The 25,448-nt window shown below is 41.7% G+C and overlaps 1 protein-coding gene across 2 annotated transcripts in view; it reads left to right on the top strand.

Annotated features, from left to right (window-relative positions):
• The window catches only part of STAU2 (staufen double-stranded RNA binding protein 2), a gene marked incomplete at its 3' end in the record, with an annotated part of 276,482 nt that overhangs the window by 217,528 nt on the left and 33,506 nt on the right, over positions 1-25,448 (top strand). The window lies entirely within an intron of this gene.

Genomic DNA, 25,448 nt, shown 5'->3' with positions numbered 1-25,448 from the left:
GGAAAATAGTCACCAACTAGAATTCTCTACCAACTCAAACTATTCATCAATAATGAGTGAAACAAATAAAGATAGATTCAGACATGCCAAGTCTCAAAATATTTACCTTCTATGCCCCCTTTCTCAAAAACCTTCTTGAAAATATGCCCCCTCAAAGTGAGAGAAAGAACAAAATAGGACACAGGAGCTCTGATATAGAAACAGGGCAGAGGCCATGGACATGGGGAGGATGAAGGGTGATCCCAGGATACGTCATGTATAATGCGGAGTGGAGCGGTATGACTCAAGAGCTAGACATCTTGTCTGTTGAGATCATTACTGGAAGTGTACAGTCTTTTTAACCTGAAGACATTATGCCAGGTGAACCTGGCCCAGATCCTTTGCTGTATTTCTTTTTTCCCTTAATCATGTATTAATGAAGTTCCTACCTTCCTCCCCATGTCCTGCTTCCTGATCGTCTGAGGACTCTTAATTCACTTATGCCAATATATTCTCCTGTGAGCTGGAGGTAGAACATGGTGAGTTTAAAATCAGAGGATACAAACCACAAAAAACCAAACAGCCCAATTCAATAATGGGCCAAGGACTTAAGTAGACTTTTCTTCAAAGAAGGTATTCAAAGGGCCAATAAGCACATGAATAGATATTCAGCATCACTTATGTTAGGGAAATGAAAGTAAAAACTGCAGTAAGGGGCTTCCCTGGTGGCGCAATGGTTGAGAGTCCGCCTGCCGATGCAGGGGACGCGGGTTCGTGCCCCGGTCCAGGAAGATCCCACATGCCGTGGAGCGGCTGGGCCCATGAGCCATGGCTGCTGAGCCTGCGCGTCCGGAGCCTGTGCTCCGCAACAGGAGAGGCCACAGCAATGAGAGGCCCGCGTACCGGAAAAAAAAAAAAAAAAAAAAAAAACTGCAGTAAGGTACTACTACTTCATACTCATAAGGATGGCTACTGTCAAAAACACAGAAAATAAGTGTCGGCAAGGATGTGGAGAAATTGGAACCCTTGTGCACTGTCGAAGAGAATGTAAAAATGAATGATGCAGCTGCTGTGGAAAACAGTGTAGCAGTTCCTCAAAAAATTAAACATAGGATTACTATATGAGCCAGCAATTCCCCTTCTGGGTATATACCCAAAAGAATTAAAAGCAGGGACTCAAAGGGTTATGTGTACACCCATACAGCATTATTCATAATAACCAGAATGTGAAAGCAACCCGTGTCCATCAACAGATGAATTGATAAATAAAATGTGGTATATACATATAATGGGATATGATTCAATCTTAAAAAGGAAGGAAATTCTGATACTTGCTACAGTTGAGGACATTTTGCTAAGTGAGATAAGCCAGTCACAAAAAGACAAATACTGTACAATTCCACTTACAGGAGGTACCTGTCTTCACAAAGACAAAGTAGAATGGTGGTTGCTAGGGGCTGGGGGTACAGAGTTTCAGTTCGGGGAAATGAAAAAGTTCTGGAGATGGATGGTGGTGATAGTTGCACAGTAGTTGAATGTTAATGCCACTGCACTGTCCACTTTATTTATTTATTTACTTGGTTGGTTTCCTTTTTTTTTTTTTTTTTTTTTTGGAGTATAATTGCTTTACAATATTATGTTTCTGCTGTACGATGAAGTGAATCAGCTATATGTATACCTATATCCCCTCCCTCTTGGACCTCCCTCCCACTGCCCCCCCATCCCACCCATCTAGGTCATCACAGAGCACCGAGCTGAGCTTCCTGTGCTTTATAGCATGTTCCCGCTAGCTATCAGTTTTACGCATGGTAGTGTATATATGTCAGTCCTAATCTCCCAATTCGTCCCACCCTCCCCTTCCACCCCTGCATCCACATGTCCATTCTCTGCGTCTATGTCTCTATTCCTGTCCTGCAAATAGATTCATCTGTACCATTTTTCTAGATTCCACATATATGTGTTACTATACGATATTTTTCTTCTTCTGGTTTACTTCACTCTGTATGACAGACTCTAGGTCCATCCACATCTCTACAAATGAGCCAATTTTGTTCCTTTTTATGGCTGAGTAATAGTCCATTGTTTATATATGCCACATCTTCTTTATCCATTCGTTTGTCGTTGGACATTTAGGTTGCTTCCATGTCCTGGCTATTGTAAATAGTGCTGCAATGAACACTGGGGTATGTGTGTCCTTTTGAATTATGGTTTTCTCAGGGTATATGCCCAGTAGTGGGATTGCTGGGTCGTATGGTAGTTCTATTTGTAGTTTTTTAAGGAACCTCCATACTGTTCTCCATAGTGGCTGTATCAATTTGTATTCCCACCAACAGTGCAAGAGGTTTCCCTTTTCTCCACACCCTCTCCAGCATCTACTGTTTGTAGATTTCTTGATGATGCCCATTCTGAGCAGTGTGAGGTGATACCTCATTGTAGTTTTGATTTGCATTTCTCTAATAATTCGTACTGTCCACTTTAAAATGGTTAAAATGGTAAATTTTATGTTATGTGCATTTTGGCACAATAAAAAAAAATACAGAAGATAGAGAGCAGCCTACACCTGACCACAGTCCTGCCAGATGTCCGGTTCTTGGTCGGCACTGTGGCTGTGACCTTGGCCTAGAGGTGGTGAGACCTCTGTCTCTCAGGGCTGCTCAGCTGCCCTCTGACTTCTGCAGTAGACGCTCTTGCAAATCCTCAAAGAACCTGAACCAGGCTAGCCCCCTGTTGAGTCCGCCTTCTCCTGACCTTCCATCTAGTAACAGCGATATTGCTCGAATTTCTTTAAACCGCTAGGTCTGTGCTTGCTGTGAGGTTTTCCAAAACTAAACCCAAGTGTTGTTTAGGTGGTAGGATATACATGGTAAAGTTATAAAGAAAAACCAAGGAATGTTGGCACAAAAAACAAGATAATGGTCACTCATAGGAAGGGAGTGGGAGGCAACTGGGGAAGGAGATTTTAGGGCTTTTTCAAGATACTAGTGTTCTGTTTCTTATCCTGAGACGTGGGTACATGGATGTTTGTTGATTTTTTAAAAAATAAATTTGTATATATGCACTCTTTGTATTATACTTTTCATAACGAGAATTTTTTTTAATTTATTTATTTTTTATTTTATTTTATTTTATTTAGTTTTGGCTGCGTTGGGTCTTCGTTGCTGCGCGCGGGCTTTCTCTAGTTGCGACGAGCAGGGGCTACTCTTCGCTGCAGTGCGCAGGCTTCATATTACGGTGGCTTTTCTTGTTGCGGAGCACGGGCTCTAGGCGCGCAGGCTTCAGTACTTGTGGCTCATGGGCTGTAGAGCACAGGCTCAGTGGTTGTGACACAGGGGCTTAGTTGCTCCATGGCATTTGGGATCTTCCCGGACCAGGGATCAAACCAGTGTCCCCTGCAATGGCAGGTGGATTCTTAACCACTGTGCCACCAGGGAAGCCCCGTGGTTATGTTTTTAAAGAGTCCTTATCTTTTGGAGATTTATACTAAAACATTTACCAGTGCAGTGATATAGTGGTTGAGATTTGCTTTAAATTAATCCAGGAGTTGGGAAGTTGGATGGGGGTTTAGATGAAAAAAGACTGGCCATGAGTTGGCAGTTGTTGAAACTGGGGCATGGGTTCATGGGGATTCATTATACTATTCTATCTACTTTTGTATATGTTTAAATTTTTTTAGGAAAAGAAAGAAACAAGTGAAATCAGTGAACTAATTCAACTACTCAGGCTCATAGGTCTTTGATTAATAATCAGATATGCAGCCATCCATGAATTTCAGCCATCTGTCTGTCTAATCTATTTGTCCATCTATCCGTCTACAGGCTTTGACTTATTTCAAAAAAGATTTAAAGTGACTTAAAAAACTTCTCAATGACATTGTTTAAGGGGAGAAATTGAGGAATTAAGAAAAAGGCTTAGAGATAAGACTGGGGTGAGATATACAAAATGCTCACAATGGGTTTCTGTACATTTACTAGAGACGCATCATGGATTTGCCCATTAACTTCTTGGCAGCCCTTGTAAAACAAAGAACATGATCAGTTTTGTGAATTATAGCATCATCTGGTAAATCTAGTTATCAGGTGACTTGAAATATACTCATGTAAATAGTTTATATTGCTGTATCTTGAGACCTGTTGACAAGGTATAGGAAAGTGGAGGGAAAGAAAAACTAACATTTATAGAGCATCTACTACATGTCAAGTATTATGCTAGATACTCATATACATTGTCCTTAACCTTTAACCTTATTCTGTTAATAAGGATTCTTAATTGCATTTACTTTAGAAGGTATCTTTTTTTTTTTCTACTTGTTCCTAAAGTCTGGGCACTTGCAATTCCCTTATGTACTTTACTTCCTTACTACAAAAAAAAAAAAATACACACAAACATGTATTGCTCACATTAGTACCAACATTTGTGCTAACTTTTAGCATCAGACAATAGACACTTGATAATGATTGGTTTGTAGAAATTCTTCTATAGAGAAAGTTATCTAAATGGTGCTTATTCTTCATATTTTCTCTTTTTTTAAATTTATTTAATTTATTTTATTTTTGGCTGTGTTGGGTCTTCGTTTCTGCTCATGGGCTTTTCTCTAGTTGCAACGAGCGGGGGCTACTCTTCGTTGCGGTTGCGCGGGCTTCTCATTGTGGTGGCTTCGCTTGTTGCGGAGCACAGGCTCTAGGTGCACAGGCTTCAGTAATTGTGGCACGTGGGCTCAGTAGTTGTGGCTCGCGGGCTCTAGAGCCCAGGCTCAGTAGTTGTGGCGCACGGGCCTAGTTGCTCCGTGGCATGTGGGATCTTCCTGGACCAGGGCTCAAACCCGTGTCCCCTGCATTGACAGGCGGATTCTTAACCACTGCACCACCCGGGAAGCCCCTTCATATTTTCAACCTTGTGCCTCAGCATGTCCAGACCTAATAATTTTCTTGTGCCTCCAAAACCGCTTTGGCTCTGATGTTCCTTGCCCCAGAGGAGGGCAGCAAGACTCATCTGGTTGCCCAACCTGTTGCCTAAGATAGAAACTTGGGCAACCCAGGCTGCATTTCTGACACCTTCCTCCCCTCACTCTCATCCTCCTCAGCATCCCAGTACCCATCTGCAGAACTTCTATCCATCCTCATGAGACCTGCCCTCAGCTGAACACTGTATCTGTAGCCTGACTGTGGCAATTGTCCTCCCTGTTCTCACGTCTGTCCCCCTCCAGTTCTTTCTACGTGGCAGCCAAATTGATTTTCCAAAGTGCAAGGCTGTTTGTATCATTTGTCCACTTAAAGACTTCAAAGAAGTGGCCTTTAAACTTTGAGGCTGTGGCTTACAATAAGAAATAAATTGAACATCATGACCCAATACACACATAAATATATAAACAAGTTTTATGTTTTTTATTCTGTCCTGTCCTATTCTGTTTTGATCTCTTTTGTTGAGAAAGTAATGCTGGTTGAAACCCATGAAAATGATTTCAGAGCTAACTAATAGATGAGATCCTACCGTGTGAAAAGCACTGCTTTTTGTGATTCTTACTTCACAGAGGATAAAAACCAACCTCTGTAACGAGGATGATGGGGCTCTTCATACTCTGCCACCTGCCCATCTCTGTAGCCCCAGACCTTGCCTCTGCCACATCGTGTCCCAGCTTTCCTGAACCCCTGACAGTCCCAAAGTGGTGCCGGCCTCTTTTGTCTTTGACAGCTCTCCCATCTGCCTGGTTAACTCTTCCCGTCCTTCCTGTGACAGCTTCAATGTCACTTCCTTTAGGAAGTGTTACTTATAACATTTATAAGTGTTTATCATATACCAGTCACTGTGCTAAACCCTTCACATGGATTATCTCATTTAAGCTCCAATTGCCAGAATAGGTGCTCAAGAAGTATTTGTTGGATGCATTGATCTCATATCATGCCCACCCCCAGTTGTTGTTTAGGACTAGAATGGTATGTAATTAATATTTTCTCTATGCTCGAGTTTCTACAGTACTTAGAACCCACTTGTGAGCATTTATCTCTGTGTGTCCACTGAGCCTATGGCCAACGGGTCCATCCATGGGTACAAGGGCCATGAGAGATGTTACCATTTCTTCAGGAAATGAGAGGGAAATGCAGTTTATACCCAGTCATCTGAGAGCCTTAGCCTGAGAATCCTAACATCTGCCACAAAATTTTATGTTGTTCATTCATTTGTTCGATGGTTCCTTTTAACCTAGTTTCATCTAGCAATTCCTATTATTAGAACTGTACTGAATCAGACTATAATGCTACACAGCCGTGATCAAGGAAACTTATATTTTTAATCTGAATAAGGGTCACAGTACTAAGTCACAGTACATTACCCATAATACAAAGCCAGAAGGTAAATCGGTTAAAAAATAATGAAATTACTTTGCTCTACAGTTAGTGAGTCAGAGCCGTACACGTCCTGGGAAATGGAATGAACACTGTAAATGGTTTCAACTTCAGGTAATTATTAGTATTTACAAATAGTAATGACCCACAGCAGGTAAATAGTCCTTGAAAGGCCACTGTAAGGTAAAAATAGCCCAAGTGTGCATAAGTGTACACTTGATATATTTTTAAAAATTGAATACATCTGTGTGACCAGTAGCCTGAAGCTAAGAAGTTATAGATAACATCAAATCTATCTCAGATATGTGTCTTCAGATGTATGTAGGAGGGTCTGATAAATTCTGTTCTGGCTGGTCTGAGGACATTTAGTGCTCTTCTGACAATATGTGTTCTTCAACAAGAAAATAAAATAGCCAACACAGCTCCCATTGGTAAAAATAATCATAATTTCCAATATATTAGTATTTTTTAAAAGATAGTATTAACATATGAGTTCCTAAACTGATATTATCCAGTTTCTAAAAATCAGTAATCACTTAGGAACACATACTTTCTTGGCCTTGCTCTTTAGAATGTGTAAATATCATAGTAAATTAAAATTTTAGTGTTGGCCCATTAGAACTTCATTTCATACCATCTCTTTTTAGTTGTTCATGATTCCCTGAATCAACAATGAAATGGAAGCCAGAAAGCTAGAGTGAAAGTAAATTGGTTTAGTAGTTAGGGAACCTGAATTCTAGCCCATATTCTGCTTTTGAATATCTGTCTGGCCACAGGCATATCATTTAACCTCTCTGGGTCTCAGGTTCTTGATCTATAAAATGAGGGTGTTAAAAATCATAACACGGGCTTCCCTGGTGGTGCAGTGGTTGAGAGTCCGCCTGCCAATGCAGGGGACACGGGTTCGTGTCCCAGTCTGGGAAGATCCCATATGCCGTGGAGCGGCTAGGCCCGTGAGCCATGGCCACTGAGCCTGCGCGTCCGGAGCCTGTGCTCCGCAATGGGAGAGGCCACAACAGTGAGAGACCCATGTACCGCAAAAAAAAAAAAAAAAAAATCATAACATGATCATTTGCAAAGGGATCTTCAATGATTCTAAATTAGCATTAAATGAGACCCTGATCATATATCAATGGGAAAACCCTTTGTCAATTTAAAGAAATTCAGTAGATGGTTTTGATTCACTGTTTAGATTTCTGTCATATAGAGGATATGGCATCTCCAAGGTTTTTAAGACATCTCAAAAGTAGAACAAAATCCATATAACCAAAATATCATCTGCTGAATTCAGAGTATCTATCCATGGATCTCTAAATCCATGACCCATGGAAGCAACCTAAATGCCCATAGACAGATGAATGGATAAAGAAGTTGTGGTACATATATACAATGGAATATTACTCAGCCATAAAAAGGAATAAAACTGAGTCATTTGTTGAGACGTGGATGGATCTAGAGACTGTCATACAGAGTGAAGTAAGTCAGAAAGAGAAAAACAAATATCATATATTAACGCATGTATGTGGAACCTAGAAAAATGGTACAGATGAACTGGTTTGCAGGGCAGAATTTGAGACACAGATGTAGAGAACAAACATATGGACACCAAGGGGGGAAAACCGCGGTGGGGTGGGGATGGTGGTATGCTGAATTGGGTGATTGGGATTGACATGTATAGACTGATGTGTATAAAACTGATGACTAATAAGAACCTGCAGTATAAAAAGACAAACAAACCAAAAAAACAACTAATACTAAAATTTCTTTGGGTTATTTGTACGGAAATATGTTAATATAAATGTTTCAGACATTACATGAAATTTCTAAAAATCTTATATGTTCTGGTATAATGTTATAAGTCATAATTCTAGTTGTTACTTTAAAATGTATATCTCAGAAATAACTAACAAACAAACAAATAAATAAACAAACAAACAAATAAATAAATAAAATCCATGACCCATTGAATTTACAGATGCTTTTACTGAATCCATGATTTACAGTAAAAGTAAAAGTACTTATTTATATATTCTGTGTCTCAATTTTAAGCCTCAGAAACCAATCAAATTTCTGTTCATCAGTTGCTGCTGATCCACGGGAGCTAGGAAGTTTGGAAACAGGTGGTATCACAGTACTGGTCAGAACAAATCTAATTGAATCCCGTCAACTCAGAGTCTGCTTCACTTTTTTAAAATGTCTTACTGAAGTAAAACATACCACGGGAAAAGTCCATAAGTGCACACTTGATGTATTTTCAAAAATTGAACACATCTATTTAACCAGTAGCCTGATCAAGAAACACACCGACATCCCAGAAGCCCCCACTGTGTCCCTTTCAGTCACACCCCATTCCCGAAGGGTCCCAACAACATCATTTAGTTGTGCTTGTTTTTGTACCTTGCATAAGTGGAATCTTGCTGTAAATACTCTTTTGTGATTTCTTTCACTCAATTTTATGTTTATATATAGTGTTGAGTGTAATTGCAGGTCGTTCATTGTCATTGCTGTTTAATATCCCATGACTGGACTACCCACAGTTTATCCTTTTCAGTTTTTGGCTATTATGAATATTGGCATGTACCTTCTTTTATATCTTTTGGAGAACATACGTACCCACTTCCAATGGGGAGACTGATCCATTTTTAAATGTAGCCTTCTGTGATACATTGGCATATGGACTATTGATCTGTTGGAAGGTTGGGTAGAAATTAGCTTTATAATATATCAAAAGGCATGAATTAATTTTAGTTGAAACCAGCCTACTTTTTTCCTCTTCTCTCCCCAACAGACACACCCATTAAGATGGGGGGGTGAATGGGACACACCTCCTGTGCATGAGGAGGACAAATACAGCAAAGCTGAGGAACACTCAGTCCTAAGCAATACTTAGAGATAGAAAGTGGTAGTTTGGGGTTTTGCTTTTGTTTGTTAACAGAGCAGCAATTTGTGGGTAGCAAAAGCTTTAGGTAGGGTAAACTTAAAGTTTCAGATTCACCAAAACTTTTTCTAATGTTTTTCCCTTACATATCATGGTAAGTTGACAGTTTAGATCATGAAATTACCCATCCCCCAAACTTGGTCACCCAACTTTCATTTATCCTCTATTAGACAGTCTCCCTTGTACTGCCCCAAACTGTGCAGTTCTGCTGTATGTTGGCAGGCATTTCAAGAGAAAAATGCCTGCAGACTCTAGGAATATGATGAAGGCCTAACCATTTTCAGGCACTCCTCTTCGAGCTTGCTGAGGTATTTTGGGGTTTGTTTTGTTTTTTTAACCATTTAGACCACTCGCCACCATAAATTCTTAAAGGATTTATAGTTGATAAATCATTCTTGCAGAAAATATTTCATTTGATTGTCTTGGCAACTCTCTGGGGGTAGACGAGAGAGGTTGTGTGGCTCACAGAGCATATGAAAATGTTCTATTCCAATTTGGAAAGTGCCATCCGTTTGCAACTGATTTTATTATAGGTTATTTATTATTTTTGTAACTGGCAATTTCCAAACTTCTCCAGCTCTCTTCTTCTCACAATACCCCTTGTTATTTTCCCTTCGACATAGGGGTGAGGCAGCTGGTAGAATGCTGCACTACGCTTTCTATTGCTTGGAGCATCTTCTGATCCACCTTTTCATTTTATTTTTTAGCCAGTAAGCACTTAATCCTTTGGATGGTGTTATATTAGAAGGTGTTAGACTAGGCAGCAGCTTGTCATATGGCATCACTGGCAAATCCAGGCCTCAGGCTGTTTCTCTGTCTCCCAGGCCAGTGTTCAGATCACTAGAAAACGATAAGCTGCAGGCCCCAAGGGGGAGAAGGTGGTAGTCACTCACAGGGTTCTTCTGGCTTCTTTGCATATCCCTGTATCTGAGGTCTGCAAAAATGCCCAGCGTACACATTACTTGGTCTTGAGGCGTGTGGATTTTTGCCCTATATTCCAACCATGTGACCCAGACCACATAAGCTCGGATGGGATGATGCTTTTTAAACACCATACTGCGCGGGCACTCTGCTGCCCTTTAATGTGTGCATGTTCTTTCATTTGACTAGCCTATACATTTCTTTCCACAGCAATATCATTTGATCTGGGATTTTCAGAGAGTATTAAACCTATTTTCCCCAGTCTGCAGCTTTACGTATTCCAGAGACTCAGTATTCTCATTTAGATGGTAACATACAGAACAGTATTGCTGAACACCGCTTCTACCCACCTTAAGCTGCCAGCCTGAGTCGTGCGGGGGCTTTCTTATCACCTCTGCGAACAGATTTCTTGGGCTGCGAGCACTGTCAATACTATAATTCACCATTATTTGAAGAATGACAGTTTTATGGAAGCACTTCTTCCTCCATCATGCTGGCATTCACCTTGGCTATTACAAATTATGTAGAGTACCGTACTTTTTTTTTTTTTTGTGAAATAACTTAAACTGGGAGAAGATTCCATGGTACATTGTTTCATTTCTTAAACGTGCCGCTGAGTCATTTCCCCTTTGTAACTGAGCTAGTTTTCACCAGTACCTTTAACTACATCAGTTCTTTTTTAATAAAGCTCACTTTTATTGACTTTCTAACTTAATGAATTCTTCTTGGTGAAACAGGAGCTTACTGGCACAGCATATAAAATGACCCGTTATTACAGCTGAAGGTGGGTTGCATTTTTCTATCTCCTTTCTCTATTAGCAGTGTATGTTTCTTCTTTTTTTATGCCGAATTAAATCAACCAAAACCTTTCTCTCTCTATTACATGGAATTACCTTACGAAATAGAATTCTTAAAAGCTGTACCTTACATTAAAAAGAAAAGATCGTTGGTAACTTGAGTAGTATTTTAAATGGCACTTAAGGAAAACTCAAGGAGAATTCTTGTGGTAAAGCCAGTGATTATATTGTAATTATTCCCTAATTTGTCTGTATATATTCTTTTACTGATGGTTTTCTAATAGGACACACTTGTAGCTAAACACACAAGATAAAAAATTCATTCTACTGAAGAATAAGCAAAGACATTTTCATTTTGCCTGGGGTTGCTCTAGTGTGAGGCTAACTTTTATTTACCTTCACTGTGCCCTCCCCCAGTCCTATCTCCCTATCCCCACCCCTCCCCCCGTGGTTACCACGTGTAATTCACAGTTTTATCTCCATGCTAATCGTCCATTAGCAGCAGCGTTTTGATTGGGTGTTACCCAACTGTGTAGCTTTTTATGAAGCTTTATTTTAAACCCAGTGTCATCCCTCCTTAGCACATCAGTTTTCCTTCTCATGTTTGGACAGACCCGTCCTTCCCCACCCAGTTGTAACACACCACCACCCTGTCCTATCACCCCACACACTGATTAGAGGCAAGTCCGTTCTGCATTCCCTTCCTGCATCTCTGCTCCCACATGGTGTTCACGGGCTTGGCCTTTGGCTTAACCAATGTGGGGATGTGCTGTCTGACAAAGTTAAGGCGAGGTCCCCTAATCTGAAAATCTCTTTTCCACTCGTCTTATCCTATTGCACAATGCCCCAAATCATACCTATTGCAGTACTTTGCATTCTGACATTAACGGCTACTATTAAAATGTAAATATTTTAAGAGAGGGCTAACCCACCTCATCTTAGCTCGAATTTCTTCCTTCCTTCCTTCTCTCCTTCCTCTCTCTCTCCCCCTCCCTCCTTCCTTCCCTCCTCCCTCCCTCCCTTCCTCCTTTCCTTCATTCCTTTCTTCATTCTTTTCTTTCTTTTTCAGTTGCAGAGGCAATTAACCAAGAACTGGAGTCTGAAAAAATGTAACATAAGATAGTTGAGTTATTGGGGAGAAGAGAGAGAAACAGAAAATCCTGGGAAATGGGGCCCACCCTAAAATGGCATTCTGGTGTGCTGATTTAGGAGAACTAAAAACCATCAGGGTTGGGGGTGGGTAGGAGGGAGAAGTGAAAAGTGAGAGCACATGGTGACATCGGATCATGAAAAAGGGAGACTCTAAAAGAAAGCAGCCTGAGCTCCTACTCAGTTTTATTGGAAGCATGCCTACGTATTATTCCTGGAAACTCGTGGTGGCACCGCTTCCGCAGTTCATCTTAATGGGTTACTCCACCCACCGCCTCTATTACTTTTAATGAACTATTTAATTAGATTCATCAGCCCAAGCCCACGGCATAGCTTGCTTGTCCCATGATCCCGTTCTTCTGTCCACTTACGCAGGTGCTATCGCAGCTGGGCGTGGGGTGTTGAAGCACAGGTTGACGGATCCAGAAACCTTCCCTAACTCCCTTCTGCCTGAAATTCTTCTCTTTATAGAGACAAAAACAAACAAACAAACCCCACCAAAGCAAGACTGGTAGTTACTTTCCCAGACTCCCTTGCAGCTGGGGGTGGCCATGTAACTGAAATTTGCCATCAAGACATAAAGGGGTATCTGCCTACAGGTTTTTGAGAAAACTGGCTAACAGCCTAATCCAACCCCAAATGTAGTAATTTGAAAAACAAATCTGGACTTCTTAATGAAGAGTCAGTCCTCACAACGACCCTATAAAAGTATAGCATGATATCATTTTAAGAAGAAACTAAGATTCAGAGAAGCTAAGTTACTTGCCCGAAGTGACAGAGCCTGTGAGTTTTAAGAGAGAGACCTAAAACCAGAGCTTCTGAATTAAAATGGGACAATCAGGCCCCTTCCACTGCTTTGTGCTGCCTGTTTGTCACCCTTCCATAAAAATAAAATATATCAGCACATTTAAAAGTCACATCAATTAGATAGTCACTCATAAATCTGTTCAGCTGTTTCCCATTTTTCCTGGATTGCAGCTTGGTTCTCCATGCAGCTTTGCTTTAACTCTAGCTTTAATCTGATTCTTCCCAGGTGCCCTCTGTCTGGATATTTTTTCATGTGTGTTCTTGCCTGGCAGAAGTAGTCACTTGATAATCTACTTTACACCCTGTTTCCTCTGACCCACATTATTTTCCTTTCTTGAATTGACATGGATAGAATCCATGCAACAGCACTAGCCCTCTTCTGAAAAAGAACCTGTCTTCTTCAGAGACTACAAAACAGTGTTTCACTTATTTCCCTGTTTTGTCAAATAGGCATCCTACCACGTCTGTCCCAGAATCTTTGCATCACCCAATGCTTCTACTCAGTCTTCTATCCAAACGTTCTTTCTAAGATGACACAGAAGAAACAGGTACACCTTTTTCTAATAGGAAATCTGGTAGTCAGGTGGATAGAGCAGAAGATGTGGCTTCTTGCCCAACCCTACCATCCTTTAAATCTGGGGCTGGGTCACTTATCCTCTCCGTTTGTCTTCGTTTGGGCTACTTTCACAAAATACCAGAGACTAGGTGGATTAAGTAACAGAAATATATTTCTCATAGTTCTAGGGGCTGAGAAGTCCAAGATCAGGGTGCCATCATGGTCTGTTTCTGGTAGGGGCCCTCTTACTGGTTTGCAGATGGCCATCTTCTTGCTGTGCCCCCAACCTGGCAAAGAGAGAGAGATCTTCTTCTTGTTTCTTCTTGTAAGGGTGCTAATCCCATTCATGAGGGCTCTAACCTCAATCTCCCAAAGGCCTTATCTCCAAATACCATCACATTGGGGATTAGCCTTCAACATATGAATCTGGGCAGGGGAGTCAGTCTCCAGCACTGTCCTTTGTTTTCCTACCCATAAAAAGGGATAAATGATATCTTTCCCACCTTACCTTAGAGGGACATTATGACCAGGCATAGTCCTTGATCTTGGAAAATCAAAGATTAGAAGGCAAGGTTCCCACACTGAATCCACTGGAGGAGATAGTCTTGTAAACAGAAAGTCTTGATTTATGGGAAGTGCTAAAGAAAAGTGTGCATATGATATGGGAACCCAGTCTGGCAGTTCAGAAAAACCTTCCTGAGGAGTTTATGCCTGAGCCTTGACAGACAAACAAAGGAAAAGGAGAAAAGAACATTTCAGGCAAGAGAGACTGCACTGACAGAGAAATGACACAGAAACCAGATGATGGGTCTCAGCAGGGAACAGGCCTGGTATTGTAGGCGAGGACTGGGCCACCGTTAGCCTGTTGAGGGCAGGGATGATGTCCCAGTTATCTTTGTACCCTTGGCATCTAGCAAAGCACCTGGTATCAAGGGAGGTGGAGCTCAGTAATTGTTTATTGTGTTGAATGAATGGAGGGCTTACAGGAAATCACACAAATACCTATAATCCAAAGTAGACATTGGCAGGGACTGTAAGGGAGATGCAGATAAAATGTCCTGGGACACCAGTGGTGAGAGAGTGTGAGGGTGAGGAAGGCAGAGATGGCTCCCCAGAGAAGAAGCCTTTGAAATCGGCCTTCGAGGATGGATGGTGAGATTTATCCGAGTAGCTTCTCTCATTTTGCTCTTCTGTGTCACATTCTTCTATTTACCAACCTCTTGACACTGGCTTAGGTTTCCCTCCACCCCCTTTTCTTCCTGGCTTCCTTCCTGGATTATTTCTTTCATCCTGCTTAGAAACCCTTCATCCTCTCTAACAAGCCAGAGGCTGGAAGGTGTTGCTCAAGCCCTTTCACCTCTCCTCTACAGGAATTTTATTACAAAGACTGGGGAAATAATAGCTGGCAAAATTATTATTTTTTTAACCCCCAGAACTACAGTGTAAAGAAAGAAGGACTCACATTTTTTTGCCACATTAAAAATGAAAAGAACATACAAATAGTAAAGATGATTGAGTAAATTCATGAAAAACAGCTATGGGATTACCCCATGGTGTTTCTCATTAAAGCAATGCAATTTAGGGACTGCCATTTGGGTTTGTGAGATCTACAGGTATGCTATTCTAAAATGCAAAAGCGTTTCCCTAGCATTTGATGAACTGGTCAAAAGATAAAGATGAAAACATTTGGGCATAACCCTACCATAGCATATACTGCCTTTAAACTCAGGGGTCAGGAAACCAGAACAATGAAGACACAAAGATAAGGCAGTGGAGAACAAGGGATATTAAGTGCCATTGTGGTATAACTAAGCAATACGTGTACACACATATACCTGTGTGTGCACACATGTGTTTAAAGGATGACAACTAAGTGAGGCTATGATGGACATACAGAACTATTCATGTTCAGTGTCAGTCGCAACAGATCTAAAGTGGCCATTCCTGGGAAAGTTTAGGAGAAGGAGAGTTCTAAACCATTAGCGGGGAGAGAAGTTAATCACCTCCCTTAAAAAATATATACAGCTACTTAAGCTTGGTTTAAAAGAGATAATTAGTGTGAAGAAATAATTAAGAAATGAAAAGTAGGGACTTGCCTGGTGGTCCAGTGGTTAAGAATCCGCCTCAATGCAGGGGATGCAGGTTCGATCCCTGGTCGGGGAACTAAGATTCCACATGCCGTGGGGCAAGTAAGCCCACTTGCCGCAACTCCTGAGCCCACGTGCTCTGGAGCCTGTGTGCCACAGCTAGAGAGAAGCCCGTGTGCTGCAACAAAGAGCCCACATGCTGCAACTAAGACCTGATGCAGCCAAGTAAATAAATAAATAAATAATTTTTTAAAAAGAAATAAAAAATGAGTCACCCTAATACCTCCACTAACAAAGAAGATGGGTCTAGCACAATTTCCAGTCAAATACATTCCTACTAAATGTAGAAACTAAGTAAGAAGGATAGGCTGTATTCTCGGATATCATAAAGGAACTGTGATTTAAAAAACTGCCATCAAACACTTAATAAAATATTATCACAAGTGCTGGAAAACATAAAACATGCCTCCAAAAAGATTTGAAATGTTTATCATGTCTTTAAACCGTTGAGCATTGAATCAGATACCCCAGCACTGTTTGGCCACGCTGCCCGAGTGACCAGGAAATTGGGCCAGACCCAAGCTGTCGGTGCGTTTGGGCTGACACACACACCGGCCCACTGGGGTCCCCCCAGTGAAGGGACTGGGGGTCAGCTCTCTGCCACCTGAATTTCCTCCTTTGCAGGTCTCTGCTCTTTGAAGAGCAAGGCTGTATAAAAATTCAAGAAGAAATAATAGTTTCTTGGCAAGCGTAGAAAACATCGTGTTGATGTTTATTCTTCCATTTACTTTGCTTCCATACATAAATTATGCTGAGAAAATAGCAGTATCCTCCAACAGGCAGTGAGCTCATTTGAGCTGTATCTTCCTAAAATGATATCACAAAAACAAATCCACCCCCTCTAAAATTGCTTACAAAGAGTAGATCTTTTCTCATGCTGAAAGAGATTATTCTTATTTGCAGGTTGATGATATAACTTCATCTATCTTCCCAACTTCCGTTCTTTTAAGCATGTTATTACAAGCCCTGTTCAACTTGGATTCCTTTTTTTAATGTTTCCTTTGATTCTTCTGTTTCCATTTTTTTAATGCTCTGTTTTTAAAAGTTTCCTTGCATTTCCTGAAACCCTTAGAGTGTTTCAAGAGAAACATTGAGCTATTTAGGCTGCAGTTGTGTGTGTGTGTGTGTGTTTAAATCCAATGCTCCCTGCAAACAAATGTTGTATTGTACATTCTATGGAGCTGCTTCCTTTCCTTCTTGAACACAGCACCTGGTGTTACTGGTTTCAAAGAATATTTCAAGATTGGCAGTTGGAGTCTCTTCATAGAAGTGTAATGGCGCTTCCCAGAAAGCTTGAAAAATGATATTCAAAGTGAAGGAGAATAGAAAGTAGGTGTCACCCTCCAAAAGAATAGTGAGCAGCCACAAGGACCTTCATTCAGAGAGGATTCAGAGAGAAAATGAAGACTCTGAGAACCAACTTTATACTCAGCATGAGCTTAGAAGATTGAGTAGCCTCTGGAAACAGGTCTCTGCCTGGTCTATCTGCCAGCCTGTTTCTTGTGTTGAAACAAACAAACAAACAAAACTAGGGCCTGCTGTTTCAGGCCATATCCCAGAAAAGTTTCATTCAAAAGCTAGAAATTGTTACACATTTTCAGGCAACTTGGGAAGCATTGTTTCAAAAATCCCGACTCTCTATTCAAAGGAAAAAAAATTGGTGGAGTAAAAATGTTTCATAGGGCTTCCCTGGTGGCGCAGTGGTTGAGAGTCCGCCTGCCGATGCAGGGGATACGGGTTCGTGCCCCGGTCCGGGAGGATCCCACATGCCGCGGAGCAGCTAGGCCTGTGAACCATGGCTGCTGAGCCTGCGCGTCTGGAGCCTGTGCTCCGCAGCGGGAGAGGCTGCAGCAGTGAGAGGCCCGCGTACTGCAAAAAAATAATAAAAAGTTTCATAATGAATCTGGCCTTCAGTAGAAAGAATCCCAATGCACCACCTTCAAGTATTGACTTCATAGCCACCGGCCCCCACTCCCTGGTCCACGCACATCCAAGATGAGTGAACCTGCTCACTGGCAAGGTTCCAATGAAAAATACTCCAAGTCAATTCCATGAGCCGTAAGGTCCTTTCCTTCTCTTGCTCTGCATCCTGCAGCCTGAGGATGTTCCTTGCAGCTGCTCACTGATCAGAAATCATTCGGCAGAAATCAAACTTTGGTTCACCCCAGATATGGGATAAATCAGAACCGAAGGAAATTACCTTCTTGAAAGTCTCCTTCACAAATGGAGTAGATAGTTCCACTCCTCTGTTTGAATATGCTTTCCATAAAAGGAAGGTCTGAATCATGGATTATACATCAATAAATAAACTTTTAGCAAAGTCGTGGAAAGAGTATCAGATTAAGGCCTTGACCACTTAGAAAGATTTAGGAACCTGAACTGTGAACATTTGTTATATGTCATCAGCTTACATAATAATTACGGTGATTTATTTTTCTACAGTCTTTCTTAATGAAGCAATATCCTTTACAATCAAGTACTCAGAAATTCATGCATAAAGCATATTTACCCTTCAGAACTGGTACACTAGAAATAGATATGAGGATTACAGTTTTTCTGGACAACGTTGTTATAAAAGCCATTTTTATTTCGTATCTCGCTGGTTCAAAGCAGGTCAGGAAAGAGTACAAATGAACCAGTACAAGTCCAGCCCATGTACTTTGCCATACAGAGAGACCTATGGGCCATTTTCACTTTCAAAGACCAGCATATTGCTTTGATAAGGTATAAAGTAAGATAAAACTAGGCAGTATTAGTCTTATCACTCTCTAGCAAGTGTCATAATGACTAATTAACTAGTCCATGGTCACACAGCCAGGAGTCAAAGGCAGGTCTGTTAGACCCCCCTTTTCCATTTTGGCTCAGTGAATGCTGGTTGGTAAGCAGAAAGCAGGCAGACAGACCAGAAGGAAGAAAAAGAAACCTTCTCATTACCTCCTAATATGACTGCCTTCAAGTTAATTATCTAACGTGCAAACAATTTTCAGAGAAGTTCCTTCCGCATCATTGGCTACACACTCTGGAATCCCAGAGTCTTTATTGCCTGATCGATTGTGTGCATTCCAAAAGCACTCAAATGAGGTGCATATTTTTTTACATAGTAGGTATCATAAAGACATTAAATTGACTAAAAACACATTTTGGCAAATCACAATGTAGGTGACACTTGAAGTTCATGGATACAGCAGGAATAAGGAAAATCTCTTACATATTTTTTAGGTTTAAAGTGTTTTGTCATTAGTAGATGTGGACAAAGTATTATAAATGGGGGATAGTGGTTAAAAGATTGACAGAGAAGGTGATGTGACAGGCTTGGGGTAGGTAATCCAACTAGACAAAGAAGCAGGGAGGTTGGATTGGCCAAGGAGAAGGCTGGGAGCAGAGTTGCTGGCAACAATAGAGCTGGAGCTCTAGGTGTGGCACCGCAGCCGGGCAGGGACCCAAGCCTGAAGTCCCAGGGGACTGGGCCAGTTCCATCCCTGCAGGCTCCAAGTTTAAGAGTTCCCCTACATTCCACAGATGGATGAAAGCCTGCGGCTGGGTCCCTGCCTGACTTCTGCTTCTCCCCACCTCATTTTCCCCCTGCTACACAGTCTCCATCCTCCTCCCACGGGCTGCCATCCTTACGCTATCTGTTGACTTCTTGGGCTGCCACCAGGATGACATGATGTAAGCGGCATCCTGTCCTTAGCCTATAGACGCATTTGCAAATACGCAGAAGAAATCGTGTGTCTCCTCCAATGGCACCCCATATATACCAAATTAGTTAGGCTTCCACATGGTTTCTGATTTTCTTCCAAACCAAAGAGAGAGGCTGTCTTCCCCTACTTATCCAATAAGATATAGCTCAGGTCTCAATTCTTGTATTCCTCCCCTGAGCCTCACCTTCCACCTAATTACTAACTAAGGATGGGATACGTTCTTACTCCTTCAAAACCAGCACTTACCAGAAGTATTGCAATGGCCTGTTGAGTGTTTTCCTTCTCCACTAGCCCATGAGCTGTTTGTGCTCCATCATGTACATCTGTGTGATAATGAGAGCTACGATATATTGCACATCTCCCTTGTGCCAGGCACTGTGGGAAACACTTCGTGTGCACGAACTCATCTGAGGACACTCACTGAAGAAACTGAGACTCAGAGAGGTGAAGCAATTTCCCCAAAGTCTCCCGGCCAGATTCCAGGCCAGGCCGCTCTGACTCCCAGCCCATATAATCACCTACTACATACCAAAGAACCTGCCACACAGTTATTCAGTGAGTGTTTGTTGAACTCAAATGAAAGAAGGAAAAGAGTTGGGGGAAGATGGGGAGGGGAGCAGGTGAACCCCAAAAACTACAGCTCAGAGCTGTAGTTCAGACTCCCAATCCAAAGCTGATTCTAGTGCCAACAGCTAAACCATTTGGAATGAGTTGCTCTCAGAAGTATATTGGAAATCTGTGGAATGTGACCGACATGTCCTAAGTGTGCTAGGACAATCTTAGAGCTCCTTATGACATCAGTGTGAAGAATCTGAAAACAAAGCTATGTGCAGAGTCTGGCACTAAATCATTGTGACTCTTATCCTGGAAGCAGCAGATGCTTCCGTGTCACCAAAGCCGAACCCTCCAAAGCAACTAGGGAATGCCACAAGACACCTCCAGTCTAGAAGACTGTGGGTCTAAGAGTCCTCAGAGCCTTAGCAGAGGACAGAAATCATCCCTCTCACTTAAGCGTTTTCCTCAAAAGCCTTTGTAATTACCATTTAGCCATCCTTTCCCTCTGTTGGTTTACTCATGTCAATTTCTAGGGAAGGTTGGAAAGGCGTTCCGAAGCTAAATATCACCAAATATGTTTAAACTTGTTCAAAACTTCTCTCATCCCCTATAGGAATTTAGCCTACATGTTTAACAAGAATTAAGAGACCCACGTATTGATTTAGTCCTTTGTGCTGTCTATCAAATCAGGCCCCTTTTCTCAGTTGGAACAGATGGCCTTCCCCAAACCACCTTAATCAAAACAACAACAACTTTTCTTTGAGTTCTTGCTTGGTTCAATCTACAGAAAACAGCTACTCCACAACACCCAAGGGGGTGGGGTGGGGGGAGTGCTTGCCAGACACATAACTCGTCGGGTACCCCAGGCTAAGACACTGAGACTCTTAAGAAGATAAGGATACAAAACTGGGATTGAGTTGGAGCTCTGGTTGGCAGCCATTGCCGAGGAGAGGACGAGGGTGACGTGAGCTGTGCTGACCTGTATGAATGGTCTCATAGGAGGAGAACGAGCCAGTTCGGCTCTGCCCTAGATTCCTCCTGCAGCATTCCTCTGATGTCCATTGTATATTCATGACCGGAGCTGGGGACCAGGAGGCCTCCAGAGTCACGGGGAGCCATGCCCGAGAGCAGCCGCTCCTCCAGAGACAGTGGCCACATTGAGCACATGAAGACGTGGAACCAAGGACAAGGATTCCTGAAATATGTTTTGAAATTCCTCTTCAGTGCATGTATTCGGCAGCATACCAGGGCCCTTAGTAACAGTGCGGCGGGTGCTGTGACAACAGCGTGGGTGTGAGGACAGCAGCGTGTGTGGGATGCAGCCATATCGGGGGACAGAGCTGCATGAGTCGGGGATGGGTTTTGATTTCAGTGGGAGCCCTGCACATGCTAGGGCCCCTGTTTGTGGACTCTGTGGCGGGGAGTCACCTGAATGAGAACAGACTTCATGTAGGAGCCTCCACTTCCTGGCAAGGAGAAGGGTAAAAATGCAGCTCCAGAAACCAGAGTGCCTTGCAGCTATTTAAAGTTGTCTCTGTAGTTTGGGATTGACATGTACACACTGCTGTATTTAAAATAGATAACCAACAGGACGTAGTGTATAGCACAAGGAACTCTGCTCAATATTCTGTAATAACCTGTATAGGAAAAGAATTTGAAAATGAGTAGATACATGTATATAGATAACTGAATCACTTTGCTGTACACCTGAAACTATCACAACATTGTTAATCGACTATACTCCAATATAAAATAAAAAGTTAAAAAAAAAAAGTTGTCCTCTATAATAAAGCCTGGACATGCAGTGGGCTCTCAGAACAGATTTAGGAATTTATGATTTTGGTACAGAAAAGGTATTCTCTAAAGCTATTTCGATAGCCTGGAAAATTATGCCTCTTTTGTACAAATATAATGATAAAGCCTATCTGAAATGGTTCCTATTCTCTGTGTTTGTTGGAAATTAACTTGTTTCATGCTAGGTGAGAAGCATCTCTGCTTCTCTTCTGTGACTATACACTCAAAGTAAGAGCGCCCTTTATTTGATTTTGTTTTTTGATTTTTGGTTTTTCTTTTGTTTTGTAAATTATATCTACCATCTATCTTTGTAGTATAAAAACCTTGGCAAGTTAACATTAAATCAGCATTTGTTGGTCATGAGAGAAAAATGAAGAAAGGAAACCTCTTTAAAGAAAAAAACAAAAAACTTTCAAGTCCAAGTTTGATTACTTTCACAAAAGTAGGCTTCCATTCAATGAAAATTTTTGTTAGATTATTTAGTCATCGCGGGGAGCTGGAGTGATTAAAATGTTTTATAAGGCACTGTTGTTTTCCATGGAACTTTAGTGTGGCCCTGTTCCCTGGCCACAGGAATGTAAGAACTTCTTGGCAAATACCCTGCCTAGGACCGGGTGGGTAGATGTATAATTAACGTCAAGTGTTACTGCCTTCTCCAGTGCCATCCGCCTATTGACCAGCCTCAGCTTCCTCCTATTCTTTCTGTATTCAGAGCTTGGTTTACACCACTTTGGTTCTGAACACATCAGGATAAAATGCTGGTTTCCCTTTTGAGAATACACATGATAAAAATCGGGTCATGTAACAAGAGAAACTTTCTTATATCTTTGTTAAAGGGGTTCAGAAAGAGCCAACATTTTTATTACAGTCAGAGATGGTATTCAAGTGAGTAAAGATTCTTTTTTAAAAAAGAACATTCTATATCGACTTTTTTGTTGGTATTTTTTGTTGTTGTTGTTCTCAGTTTTTAAACTTCTTCCTTGAGCTTTGCTGGACAAGTACTGGGAGGGATGTCTGGCAACTGTTAATGAAACAGCAGCTCTTTTTTCTCTCTCTTTGTTGTTTCTATGAACTTCCTAGACAGGATTAAGTCCAAAGAACTGATAAAGTAAAAAGGTATTTGTGCATTAAAATGAAAGCAGGAGTCAAAGTAATATTCCTGAATATCTTAGAATATTGAATTGGGGTTAGAATAGAAACCATGAGATTCAGATACATTATCATGAAGCTGAATTGTCAAATCAGAAAAACCATAATTGTGAAAACCAAAATTCCAGGTCAATTCTAGGGCCAATTTTATGGAAGTAAAGCTGAGAATTTTAATTAAATAGTAGTTCCTCCTGTGAGGTTCCTGGTAAGGAAATTTAAAAATCAGATTAAGGAATGAAATTTTAAAATAGTTTTTTTTTTTTAAATTTTTGGCTGCGTTGGGTCTTCATCGCCGCGCGCGTGCCTTCTCCAGCTGCGGCGAGCAAGCGCAACTCTTCATTGTGGTGCGTGGGCTTCTCATGGCTGTGCTTCTCATCTAGTTGCGGAGCACGGGTTCTAGGCGCACGGGCTTCAGTAGTTGCAGCACGTGGGCTCAGTAGTTGTGGCTTGCAGGCTCTAGAGCGCAGGCTCAGTAGTGGCACATGGGCCCAGCTGCTCTATGGCATGTGGGATCCTCCCGGACCAGGGCTTGAACCCGTGTCCCCTGCATTGGCAGGCAGATTCCCAACCACTGCGCCACCAGGGAAGCCCTTAAAATAGATCTTAATGGAGATGATATTCATCAGATGGATGTTAGTATGCCCATACTGGTTGTTAAAATATCGAAATACTTCTGTACCCATTGGTAATAGCTGTGGCCTCAAGTTCTCAGTGCCTGCCACCGACCCCATGGCTGCCCAGGTCCCCCCTCTGAGATCCCCCCAACTTCATCTCCTCAACACCCAGCTACCAAAGGAGTAACACCCAGTGAAAACGGGGCGTCTAAGACCCTTCCCCAGCCCAGGACAGCAGTCAGCTCTGCTTGGTCAGTGCCCATGTGAACTTGTTAACCTAGTTAAGCTGTCATTCAGTACTTTGCATAGCATGCCTATCCTGGTGGAAATCATATAAATTAAAACAGCTAAAATAAGACAATCTCAGTAGAAGGGAAAGTTAGACGAATACAAATATGACACCAAAGAGAAAACCAAGAGTGGTATTTAAAGCCCAGATTAAATAGATTGTGCACAAAGCCTCGGAGTCACTGGGACGTGGGAGAAGATGAAAGTCACTGTATAGTTTCTCTCGGCCTGTCGCTTTGCTGATTCACAAATGTCTGCGCGAATTCTTTTCCTCCCCCATTCTCTTATTTTGGCAGCGTATCTTTTTTGTACCGAATCATTAGTCTGGAAAGTATAAAATGAGATTTCTTTATGACAACATTACAAATGGAAATATGAGAGGGTGCCTAAGTATGAATGGTTCATTTGAGATGAAGACCCAACTGCATGTGTAAGAGCCGAGGCTGTGGGGTCACCTGGTGTGGGCTCGTCGGTCCTGCAGCCCCCAAGGGCGGGTACTTGGACACCAACCTACAGGCTATTGTGTTATTGACTGGCATTTAGATACTAACATCAGAAGGGAAGTACTCTTTTGGTTCTTGAGGTTTCTTTCTTTGTATTTATTTCTAAGCTTGATTAGGTCTGTAATGTCCTCGCCTTTTCCCACTGGGAAACAGTCATTTTTGTACCTTTCAGTGCCTTGGATTAGCAAGAAAAGACCAGAGAGAATTATGAAAAATATCTTAATTCATGGATATAAAGTGCCCTCGAGGAAAAATCATAGCATTTCAAAGAGTGCCCAATGCAAATTAAAGAAAGATGTCAGGGCTAAAAGAATGTCATTAGCAAATTCAAGTATTGATGCATTTATCAAATCAGAGCATTAGAGATTTGGGGAAAGAAAAGGACCTTGGTTTCAGTTGGTAAATGTGGTTATGTTACCAAATCCAAGCTCGGTGTGCTTGGTCCACACGACAGGCCAATAATCAGGAGCTGAGGTGTTGAGGCAAGGAATAGCGACTTTATTCAGAAAGCTGGGCATCCGAGAAGATGGCGGACTAGCGTCCCAGAATAGCATCTTATCGGGGTCTGAATGCTAGTTTCTTTTATAGAACAGAGAGGGGGAGGAGATGAGGAAGTAAAAAGGCCATAAGTCTTGCAAAAATCTCCTGGCTTGGCCAGCCTCGGGGAGCAAATATGTTAATTTCTTCTTTTCTGCAGCCATTCACAGGTGGGCAGGGTCCCAGTGTCTCCCTGTCAGCTGAACAGAGGCTTTAGTTTAGTTTAACATTCAGGCAGAAGGGCAGGGTTCCCCGAGGCAGGCCATTATGTATGCTTACAGCTATGGACAGCATCCTTTTAGTGATTATAGTGACAAAAGCAACGAAAAGCAAAGGTTAAAGTAAAAGAAACAGAACCAACATGGAGTCAGATCTTGCTCTTCCCTGTTTACAGTTATTCAATACACTGTGTGTGGTTCACTACAAAATAAAAACTTTCTCTAATACTCCTCAGATTTGAATTCAGCAGTCCCTGTACTGTTTCCATTTTTGAATGGATGCCCAAATGTGTTTGTGTATAAATTTTCCATATTTGAAAAATATAAGTGTTGTCCTAGAGAAAATGTCCATGCCTCTAAAAGTATAGAATTGGATCAGCCCAGGTGACCCACATATGAGTGGTAGGACGAGAGTAATTATCTGGTAAGATGGAATGGAATGGAACCTCGCCAAGAC

Source organism: Hyperoodon ampullatus (genome assembly GCF_949752795.1).
Source record: "Hyperoodon ampullatus genome assembly, chromosome: 17".
Taxonomy (NCBI): domain Eukaryota; kingdom Metazoa; phylum Chordata; class Mammalia; order Artiodactyla; family Ziphiidae; genus Hyperoodon; species Hyperoodon ampullatus.
This window is presented reverse-complemented; position numbering and strand designations above follow the sequence as displayed.